Here is an 11,317-nt window from a genome sequence, read left to right on the forward strand (position 1 = left end):
AGAAGCGGCGCTCCGCTCCTTAAATAATCCGGCGCCCTGATTGGCTCAGGGCTGGCCCTGGCGCAGCAGGCTGCACGAGGATTTCAGCCACCCCAGCGGGCCAGTCGGGCTCTTTGGTGGAGCTCTCGCTTTGCTGCCGCACAATCACTGTCAGATGCCACATCACTGTCTGTCGGCAAGCCCGCCGCGCCCCGCTGCGCTCACTTCACTGCCCCGGCTCTCAACGCACAGCTCCCCTACCTACTGAGCACTCATCTCCAAGACTTCCACAGCTTTTTAGAGAGAGTTCCGACTCATCATACGGTCGGTGTGCGACACTCGCAACACTAGCAGTGAAGATGAATAGCTGTATGACATTGTAACACGTCTTCTTCAGAGACAGTGAATGCTGGATTTTGAAAAGAACGGAAATGCAAAAGCACATTGAAATTGAGCATCGAGTTCAACTTTAAACGGACAGTGTGCCTCATCACGTCCTCCTTGTGACTTGGGACGAGAACACGATTTGATGCCCTGATTGCAACGAACCAATTACTTCCAGCGTCACCGAGTGCACTCTGAAAATGTATGGCAAGCAGTTGTGACATTTAATCCATCATTTCTAAAATCCAAAATACAATTGGTGATATCAAGAATGATCTGCTATTTTTGATATCACCAATTGTATTTTGGATTTCATAAACTGTATTTTTGATATCAGAAATTGAATTTTTGCTATCAAAAATGCATACTAATTATAGCATCCGGTTCTATTTGTCATATCAAAAATGCATACTAATTATCATACGGTTCTATTTTTCATATCAAAATGTATACTAATTGACGTCCGGTGATTTGAAACTCAACCCTTTACACTCCGCCCCATTATTTTCAGATCTTCCGCGATCGGAGAAATAAATTGTACGTTTTTCAAAACTATAAAATATACCAGAGACTGGAGAAACTAGAGACCGGGAGCTTTCAAACGATGTCTTACTCGCGTATGTAGAGTCTTCATAGCATGGGCTACAGGCTTGCGAAATCAGCCATGTGTCCTAGTGTACAGGGCTGATTTGCGTATGCCCGAGTGTTTGTTTCTAGCCTGTCAGCCGATTTGCCTTAAAATACGAAAGGTCACAACTTGTTCTTTAATTTGATACAAGCTAAAAGCATATGGCACAACGAAGCAAGGGGAAACACGGTAACACTTTACAATAATGGGCATTAATTCCTCATGAATTCCGATAGTACAACACGGGGAAAACACATGAATGCATGATGTAATTCTTGTGAACTCATTTGTAATTCAAGTATGTGAATTCATCATGATGTAAAGACTCTTATTCATATGGAATTCTTTTTTAATCCCCTGGCGAGCGAGTAAGAGGGTATGAATTCATTATGATTCATGATTATTAAGGGTCTTCTTTTCTGCAGTATGTTCCTCATGAATTAATTCGTAATTCAACAAATGGTGTTAATCATGTGTACAAATCGGGACTGGCTATTTGAATAAAAGCAAACAAAATATATGGATTCATCTCAATTTTGAATTTTAAAATATATTTTTCTTGCAATAATCGGCGTTATGCCAAGTTACGTTTTCTCGTAAGGAATCGAGCTTATTTACAAGCTAATCACATGCACTTCATGTTTAAAGACAATTATTTTGAAGTCATGACTTATTCATGTTTTTCTCCTAATGAACACTGCATGATCGAACAACTATAGTCAACTGAAATATGTGGGTATAGCCGCTTCATGCTTTGCTGTAAGGGCATACAATTATTGTTTTTAAATGTTAGCGCATGTATATACGTGTAAATATTGTAGCGATATCTGCTGCGTGTGTTCGCCACCAAAACAACAAATCATCGGACCGAGCCGTGTTTCCTGCAACAGGCTTTATTTTTCAAAACATTGTAATGCAGCTACACCCGTCTCTATCACTTCTGTCCTGTCCTACTTCTGCGGCGGACCGGGCGCCCCTATATATGCCCTCGGCCCGTGACGTCTCCCCCAATCACGGCGCCTAAGTTCCCGCGCTGCGCTGACCCATGAACGTGGAATTCAGTATTTCCCTCTGTCTAACAGTAATAATTACATTGTTCATTGTTTTCTTGTTTTACTCTGTTTTTAAAGTCTGTAAAGCGCTTTGAGCACCATCAAAAAAGCGCTGAATAAATAAAGGTATTATTATTATTGTTATTATTATGATCACTGAATGCCGTGGGACGCGTTGATGACCCAGCGGACCCGTGTGTGACTCGATTCACAGGCACATCGGGGCACCGTTTGTAGTAGTACATCCCAAACAGCATGAAACCCCTATACCTACATATTTTACTATACATTCTTGCCCCTAGACTAAGGACTTTACTATAATGGTCTGCTCATGCAGTGTTCGTTACGAGATAACATGAATCATCTCCATGAATGAGTTTGAGATCCTTATTGATGTGCAGGTGCCTGAGATCAAAGTCATTTTTCTTTCATAGCGGAGCACAAATGTGTTTGGAGTAGTTTTAGCGCACTGAATGCTCGCTCACCTGTTGCTGTCGTGACCGGTATGGTATAGGAACACATTACAAACTAATCACTCTCATCGTAAGTCTGTACAGTTACATTTTCGTCCACGAGAAATCCGGCTATTTCGCGCAGTGCTCCTAACGCTCCTCGGTTAACTCCTGCAGCTCAGAGGAGCGCCTGGCGTACGCGGTCCGAACCCCGAAAAAGTCACTGCTTTTGTTCAAAATACATGGATTCGATTTTTGTATACGCCACCGTCTCCGCAGTCGCTACCAAAATGACAATGTCAGTTTATCTTCATTACGTCATTCTGTTTCGACTAGTTTCAAAGGGTTTGCGGCGTTTCGGCATAGGAGAAAAAGCCCAAGCCGATCTGGGATCACCTCCAGTCGACCCAAAATACAGCAAACGCAAAGGTACACACTCCTAGCTCGGATTCCCGCTCTGTGACGAATGTATACATCTCAAATCAAACCTCAGATTCGATGTAACAGACCCAACACTGCATAGTGGCATCAGATGATCGTTTCTATGGAAAAATATGTAAACGGCCACGGGCATGGCGCACGCATGCACAGGTTTCTCTTCGAGATAATGACGTTAGTTGAACAGGAAGTTAATCCCTCATAGGTTAATTCACATTTGCTTTGAATAGATGAACATGCAAAGCTGCTTTTCGAACAATAATTCGTGATCTACACATCTGATCTAACCGGGTAGCTTCGTGTCGGATGTAAGCGTTTGTAACCCCGTTCTCCTCCTGCAGTTTCTACGATACAGTGTCCTCCGATCAGCTGTAGGCTGCCAGCCCCATGGCACTGTGGTGCGATGTTCTGAAAGTGGGAATCTTTTTCTGAACACGTGATTTCGAGCCCTCCAGGGCCTAATTTTCGGCATCACTAGCTGTAGGCACAAAAGCTGCAGAGATCCTGGAAAGCAGCAACACGCCAACTGCGAGCTAAAGGACAGTTTTAGACCAGCTGTAGTGGCCATGGATTGCCATCCTGCTGAACTTGGAGAGCAAACAGGAAAGACACAGGGCATGGTCTGTTCTCAGCTTTATTGATCATTCACACAACAGTCAAGCTGTGGGTGAGCTTGCTCTCCTGTACAGCACAGTCCCCAGCACAGCAATGCACACCACAGCCACAGCAGCCACCACACCAGCCAGGAGCACAACCTCAGCAGAGATGCCTGCAAAGAAAGCCCACCCCACTGGTCACTCACTTTAGGTCAAACCCAGACTACAGCAAGAGACCGCAACCTCTGGCTCCAATTTCAATAGGCCCCAGTACCTGCTTCTTTGCGGTCCTCTGCAGTCAGGGGAGACCTCTGGGCATTCGTCTCCACTGGAGGGATGGCATCCTGCGGCTTCTCCAGCACACGCACAAACACTGTGGCATCACCTTCCCATTCTGGAAGGTGGAGAGGCTTGGATCCAGCCACACATACTATACCCCAGTACCACACGCACAACCAGGCAAAGGATCCTTACCCTCCTTGAAAGCCAAGTCCCTCCTGTACCTCCCAAAGTACCTGGATTTAGAGACAGGGCTACAGCTGGAGTCACAGCAGCTACAGACCTGATCGCTCCCATCCACCGAGCTCCAGCTACAATAGGGATACAGCCATCAGGACGGAGACCCGGAGAAGGACACCAAGGGCCTCAAGCACCCTCCTCCCCCTCTACCTGTTGCCCACAGGGTAGCAGGCCTTGTCCAGGTTGTCCACAGCCTGGGAAGCAGCAGTCACCTTCAGGTGGCAGGTCATGTAGATCTGAGCAGAACAGACATTGGCACAGTTAGTGCACCCTGGGAGAGCTGCTTCAATGCCAAAGAAGCCACACAGTTGAGAAAGCAGAGGCCAACCAAGCCAAAGATGCAAAAGCAGTAGTCAAAAGCTCAGAGGCAGAGTGGCTGGGAGACTTACAGAGCTGTTGGCATCATTGTGGAACCTGAAGGCATCAAGCACCATCTGCAGCTTAGTGACGTCCTGAGGTCTTGGCATGAAGTGAGAACTGGAGCCCGTCACCTTGGCATCAATCAGGCAACTGGGGACAGGAGGAAATCCATGATCAGTCCCTGCTCGGAGTCGACACCCAACACCTGCAAGCACCCTGGCCATGCTTAGCTATGGGATCTCACTCACCCATAGTTCCCAATGAAAGTGTAACTGGGAGAAGAGGTCGGGTCAGAGGTCAAGGTGGCCACACAGCTGTCCACAAACAGCCGCAGGGGCACGTGGCTGGCCTGGTTGACGGAGGCTTGGATGTTCAGGACGTCCCCCAGGAAGTACACGTTGGAGGGTCTAGGGGAGCTCCAGTCATCTGCGGAGACGGGGAGCAGCATGAGGCCTCTACAGAGCAGAGCAGCACTCCAGTACACGGGAGGGTTAGAGCTGCATTAGGTTGGCCTCTACCAGTCATGAGCTGCAGGGAGAAGTCCAGGAGATCCTCCGCAGACTTGGTGGAGGTGTATGGGACCCAGGTTGGCTGCAGGGCATCGCTGCTCACATTGTGGAGCCTATGGAGCAGACAGCAATTACACACCGATCCTACAGCAGCTAGGCTGAAGCAGTACTGCAGCAGAGTCCTCACCGGAGGTAGTGACACTCGATGTGGACAACAGCAGGGTCGGTTCTCACGATGCCAGTGTTGGCAATCGGGGACGGGTGGTAGTTTAGGGAGAAGCTGTAAACCAGCTCGTCTTCGGTCATCTACAAGTGAAAGGCACAACGGTTAAGCTCAGGATGGTTTAACCCATTCACCGTGCGAGTCTACAGCCGTATTCTCCCCCCTCCCCTACTTACCGACAGGGCGCTGCCACAGCCCTGCAGCTCCGACTGGAAGACCAGGACCGTGTCGTTCTGCCCACTGAGCGCACAGCCTCCCAGCTGGATATCCGCAGCCTGGATCAGCTCGCCGGTACCGAACAGGTCTCTCTCCACCGACACCTGGATCGCGCTGTCCCCGCACTGTGCCCACACGACGGGGGGGACTTGCTGCTTGAACAGAGAAGAATCCACTCGCACAACGGCCTTGGCTCTGGCGGGAGGCTTGGCTCTGGCTGCAGGCTTGGCTCTCGCCCACTTAGAAACTCTGCCGGCGTCGCAGAGCCCAGCGAACACACACAGCACTAGCAGCCCACACCAAGAAGCCCTCGTACGTAGCATTGTGGCGAAAATACAAGAACAGCTCACAGATTTGCGATGCTTACCCACACCGCCTCCTTTTATACACTGAGATGATCCCGCTCAGCGTGTCTCTCTGAGGAGACAGCGCGACATTTTCACGTGGAATTCGGCGACAAGTGGGGCTGCAACAGCAGCGGCGCGGATCCAGCGCGGATCCCAGTGCGTCCCGTCCTGCACAGGTGAAGCGAGTAGTGACGACGGAACCGATTTTGCCGCTGTGTGAGCGTGTTTCGTGCTGTCCCGACTTCATTTTTTAGGCTACAGAGAGCAGATGAGCAACACTCAATTCAATGCTGTTGGTACCACTACCAGTACTCCAGCTAATGATTATAATAGTAGCCTGTGAGTTCGTAGAACTAGGACCCTGCCACCTGCTTTCCTCCCCGCGATAGGTGGCCGTGTCGTCTTTTTAAATAATCCCTTATTGATGAATAATCTCACGATTCCACGCGAATCATGTCAATTAGTCAAGTTATCAACAGAATACCAGGTGCTGTATTGAATTTTGCAATACACCTCGAAGCATGTCATTTCATGCCTTTACTAGGGAACTGGGATTATCCGAGACAAACGCAGTCTCATTATTACAATTCAATGACAGTGTGCACAAGGATTTCTCAACACTGTGCCAGGGATGTAATTCACGGGTTGCAGATTGCCGTATCTGTGACACAGTCACTTGACTTCATTTTGTATTTGATATGTTTTCTTCAACATTCGTTTGCACCTTTTTATTTCACTAACTTAACATTCTTTAATTACTTTGAATTTGGCTCGATTGAACTTGGGAAATGGGTTGTCAACAGCGTTCATGGCGGTTTTAATTGAATTATCCATAGAGCTCGTGATTGGTGGAAAATACCATTTCATTACAATACAATTCATTGTAATGTACAATACAATTCATCATTTTACAATCTGCTCAAAACAATATTTCAAGAAATAGAAAATATATAGGCGTTGCTGATTGCTCTTTGCCGTTTAGTCCCTTATTGATGAATAATCTCACGATTCCACACGAATCATGTCAATTCATCAGTCGGACACGTTGAATATTGCGGCAGCAACTGTACACAATTATTGAAAGGGGGCATGCAACGCGTTTTGACCTCATATTCATTACGATTGGTCAGAATGTGTCATTACGTCATTTCAGTGTTTCATTTTACGAGTTGCTAGAATTCTGTACCTTCTCTCCGGGACATATAACATGTGTGTTCATCCCATTGCTGGCTTTCTCTTCAGCCTACGGTTTACACCTTCACAACCGTGACTACATTTACAATATTTAATGGTTCATAAATATATTCGTCATGAAAGTAAATGAAATTAGTTTAAGAATTCATGTATTAGCAGGCGTTATCCATGGCGATGTAGACGTATAACCTATAAGCTATACAAAAGCTCAAATATGATCACTTCAGACCCAACCGGAGTAACTGCAATACTATTCAATAACTTCAGAAAGACGGAGTCAGTAGAAGAGCAAATACGGGTTCAAGTCACCTACGGGGCAGAACAAATTGGAACAAATAATGTGACCGTTACATCAGCGTCCGATACCACTGTCTCAAGTATTGTAGATACAAGGCAGTTTAAGTGCAGGATTATACAGCAGGTATAAAAAGAACACATCGCATATTGTAGATCACGGACTCATTTGAAAAGTAGAATACAGCGCAGTGCCAAATTGAAACAAATGTCGAATTGTAAGGGGTTTTAAAGCAATCTGAATTGCACCGCGGTTAGGTTATTCGACTCCCCCCAGACTTACAGTCTTTTATCCTTCACTAACCGAGTGAAATTCTAGTTTCACGATGGTTTACAGTGGTTTAAAATTCTAGTAATAAAAAAGACACTGTTTTCAACATTCATTATCATTGTATTTTAACCGTCAGAATTAACGGAGATTCTGTTAAATGTTATTTTACAGTTGTGAACACTGATTATACGGTAGTTTGTCATTAAAGAATAAACATATTTCAAACTTCACTATTACAGTTAGTTAATTAACCTTCAAAACTACAGAGATTTTTTACAGTGTGGATACAGGAAGCTTATTGGGATTTCTTCTTTGGATCTGGGCAACATGCCAATCAATACAGATCAAGCAAAAGACCAAGTTTAATCCACCTCAGGACTATACTCTCAGCAACCCCTCACACACGAAAGGGAATTCTGAGCAGCGGACACAAGGAGGGGCCACTTGTTGCCACCCCTGTAAAAGGCACAGTAGGGCCACGAGTACTACACACCGGTTGGCGTGCATTACTAGAGGGAAGAGCAGCCACTGAACAGAGGGCCTGGAGTCAGGCTCTGGAGCACACGGCTGAAGGATCTTTGCAAGGCAAGAAGAAACGGAGCGAGTCAGACATTTCACAGTCCACATTTTATTCAAAAACCTGCTCCAGTTACAGTTGGGATGCCCGCATGTGGGGCCTGGCTCTCCACACAGCCGCCAGCACCACAGCACAGAGCACAAGCACCGTGAAGGCAGCCACGGTCAGCACACCATAGCCGAAAGCCTGGGGCACTGTGGAGACGGGAGAGGGACAGGCAGCTCACAAGGGTGCAGACATGAGAGGGCTGAGCGCCAGCAGAGTGTCAAAGCTCCCCTCCTCACCTTCACTGGGAGAAGCCCTCCTGTCCACAGCAGGGAGCTCAGAGGCAGTCAGGATCACTTCCCCACTGGACACCACGGCCATCTCCCTGGAGGCCCTCTGCACCGGGGCAACAGCTCTTCCTGAAGGGACAAGAGCAGCATTACAGAAGCAGCCCCTCCACTGGGGGAGCCTTAGGGAAAGATGCCAGTCCAGCTCACACTGGAACCGAGCCACTCACTCATTCTCTGGTTGCACGGAGTGACACAGCGGTCAGTAGCACTGGGTTGGCACACTGCTGCACTACAGTGGATGAACACCTGGGGGAGCACGAGATGCAGTACAATACAATGCCGCCATGGGGAATGTGGCGTTCCTTGGCCAATAGACCCTTACCTTCGCCTTCAGAGGGAGCTGGGAGCCAGCATCCACAAAAGTGAACATCTGCACGATGAAGCGCTTGTAGTGCGTTGGGTATGGCAGCCCTGAAGAGCCAGCCACAGGAACCAAGGTGGTCTGGTACTGGTCATCTCTGTACGGACACCTGGAAAGAGCACCACACATGGGTCAAGAGGTCTGCCTAAACCACCAACACAAGCTGGCCGGCAAGAGATACAGGGCTCCAGTTACCCAGCAACCAGCAGGCTCCACTGGGGCTGGCCGAGCGTGCTGGGGGTGGAAGTTGCCCAGCAGTCTTCCAGAGTCAGGACAATGTTGGGGTCGGTCCTATTCAGGATGCGAACCTCAACATACACAGGATCCCGCAGGACCTTGGTCACGGGGTAGTCCCCATCACCGTAGTAGGCGTCATACACAGCTTCTACAGGAGGAACGACGGAGAGCTTTAGGAAGCCAGCATGCATTGGAAACCAGTACATAGCATGGCCATGTACAAGGGCTCATCACAGTACCCGTTGCAATCCTGAGCTCCACACCGAGAGGTCCAGGGGCCACGACTGAAGGAGGAGGCGGGGCTGCAGTGTACACTACAGCCTCCACAGGAACAAGCTCACTGCCCGAATACTTGCACAGGAAGGTCAGCCTGGAAGGAGAAGCAGGCAGCCATTGGACCCAGTCGGGTACTGGCACATGGAGACGGCCACTGGGGAGCCCCACTTACTCATAGTAGCTGTCCCTGGTGATGGAGCCATCAGGCCCCTCCTGCACATCACGTTTAGAGGACATCGTGTTCTCGTACACCACATCGCCACCCTCACTCTGGAAGAGGGAAGCAGACCCTCACGTTATACAGCCAAGACAATCAGCACAAGGCGCTGCAATGCTCAGGCCAAAGCTGGGAACCGCTTCCTCACCTTCAGTGTGCTGCCACAGGCACTGACTGGGAACTGGAACAAGGCAAAGCCAGCAGTGGTGCCAACAGGGCTGCAGGGGGCGCCCTGACCCCCCAGCAGGCTGACGGTGTCAAGGCTCAGCGGAGGCCTGGTCACATTCCTGGGTACTACAACCACAAACTGACCATCCGTGGTGCATTGCACAGTCACTGGAGGGAGAGGGGAGAAGATTAGCAAAGCAATGCGCTCAGGAGCCGTTTCTACGAGATTTTGCCCATACCACTCACCCTCATTGCTGTAATAACAGGGCTGTCTTCCCCTCTGATCAAAGCAGCAGTTACTCGCTTCACAGTCGGCTCTACTGATTGCAGGGGCGCCACACGCCATTTTCTCGTTGTCACTAACCGAGCAGTTCTGACCCTGGGCTATAGACACGTCCACCGCAGCCGCCATCAGCAGACAGACAAGACTCCAGACCCGCACGCTCATCCCAGACCTCTCCATTGTGCAACTCGGCAACGAAGTGCCGAGAAGCGGCGCTCCGCTCCTTAAATAATCCGGCGCCCTGATTGGCTCAGGGCTGGCCCTGGCGCAGCAGGCTGCACGAGGATTTCAGCCACCCCAGCGGGCCAGTCGGGCTCTTTGGTGGAGCTCTCGCTTTGCTGCCGCACAATCACTGTCAGATGCCACATCACTGTCTGTCGGCAAGCCCGCCGCGCCCCGCTGCGCTCACTTCACTGCCCCGGCTCTCAACGCACAGCTCCCCTACCTACTGAGCACTCATCTCCAAGACTTCCACAGCTTTTTAGAGAGAGTTCCGACTCATCATACGGTCGGTGTGCAACACTCGCAACACTAGCAGTGAAGATGAATAGCTGTATGACATTGTAACACGTCTTCTTCAGAGACAGTGAATGCTGGATTTTGAAAAGAACGGAAATGCAAAAGCACATTGAAATTGAGCATCGAGTTCAACTTTAAACGGACAGTGTGCCTCATCACGTCCTCCTTGTGACTTGGGACGAGAACACGATTTGATGCCCTGATTGCAACGAACCAATTACTTCCAGCGTCACCGAGTGCACTCTGAAAATGTATGGCAAGCAGTTGTGACATTTAATCCATCATTTCTAAAATCCAAAATACAATTGGTGATATCAAGAATGATCTGCTATTTTTGATATCACCAATTGTATTTTGGATTTCATAAACTGTATTTTTGATATCAGAAATTGAATTTTTGCTATCAAAAATGCATACTAATTATAGCATCCGGTTCTATTTGTCATATCAAAAATGCATACTAATTATCATACGGTTCTATTTTTCATATCAAAATGCATACTAATTGACGTCCGGTGATTTGAAACTCAACCCTTTACACTCCGCCCCATTATTTTCAGATCTTCCGCGATCGGAGAAATAAATTGTACGTTTTTCAAAACTATAAAATATACCAGAGACTGGAGAAACTAGAGACCGGGAGCTTTCAAACGATGTCTTACTCGCGTATGTAGAGTCTTCATAGCATGGGCTACAGGCTTGCGAAATCAGCCATGTGTCCTAGTGTACAGGGCTGATTTGCGTATGCCCGAGTGTTTGTTTCTAGCCTGTCAGCCGATTTGCCTTAAAATACGAAAGGTCACAACTTGTTCTTTAATTTGATACAAGATAAAAGCATATGGCACAACGAAGCAAGGGGAAACACGGTAACACTTTACAATA

General features: G+C 48.2%; 1 long non-coding RNA gene across 1 annotated transcript; it reads right to left on the reverse strand.

Annotated features, from left to right (window-relative positions):
- Positions 1-8,070: 8,070 nt before the first annotated feature.
- LOC136718799 (uncharacterized) lies at positions 8,071-10,406 on the reverse strand. The gene is made up of 2 exons (XR_010805319.1): positions 9,212-10,406; positions 8,071-9,120 (listed from the first exon to the last, which is right to left on the reverse strand). It is a non-coding gene; the product is annotated as an uncharacterized LOC136718799 (long non-coding RNA).
- Positions 10,407-11,317: the final 911 nt, after the last annotated feature.

The sequence above is a fragment of the Amia ocellicauda genome, chromosome 23 (genome assembly GCF_036373705.1).
Source record: "Amia ocellicauda isolate fAmiCal2 chromosome 23, fAmiCal2.hap1, whole genome shotgun sequence".
Lineage (NCBI taxonomy): Eukaryota > Metazoa > Chordata > Actinopteri > Amiiformes > Amiidae > Amia > Amia ocellicauda.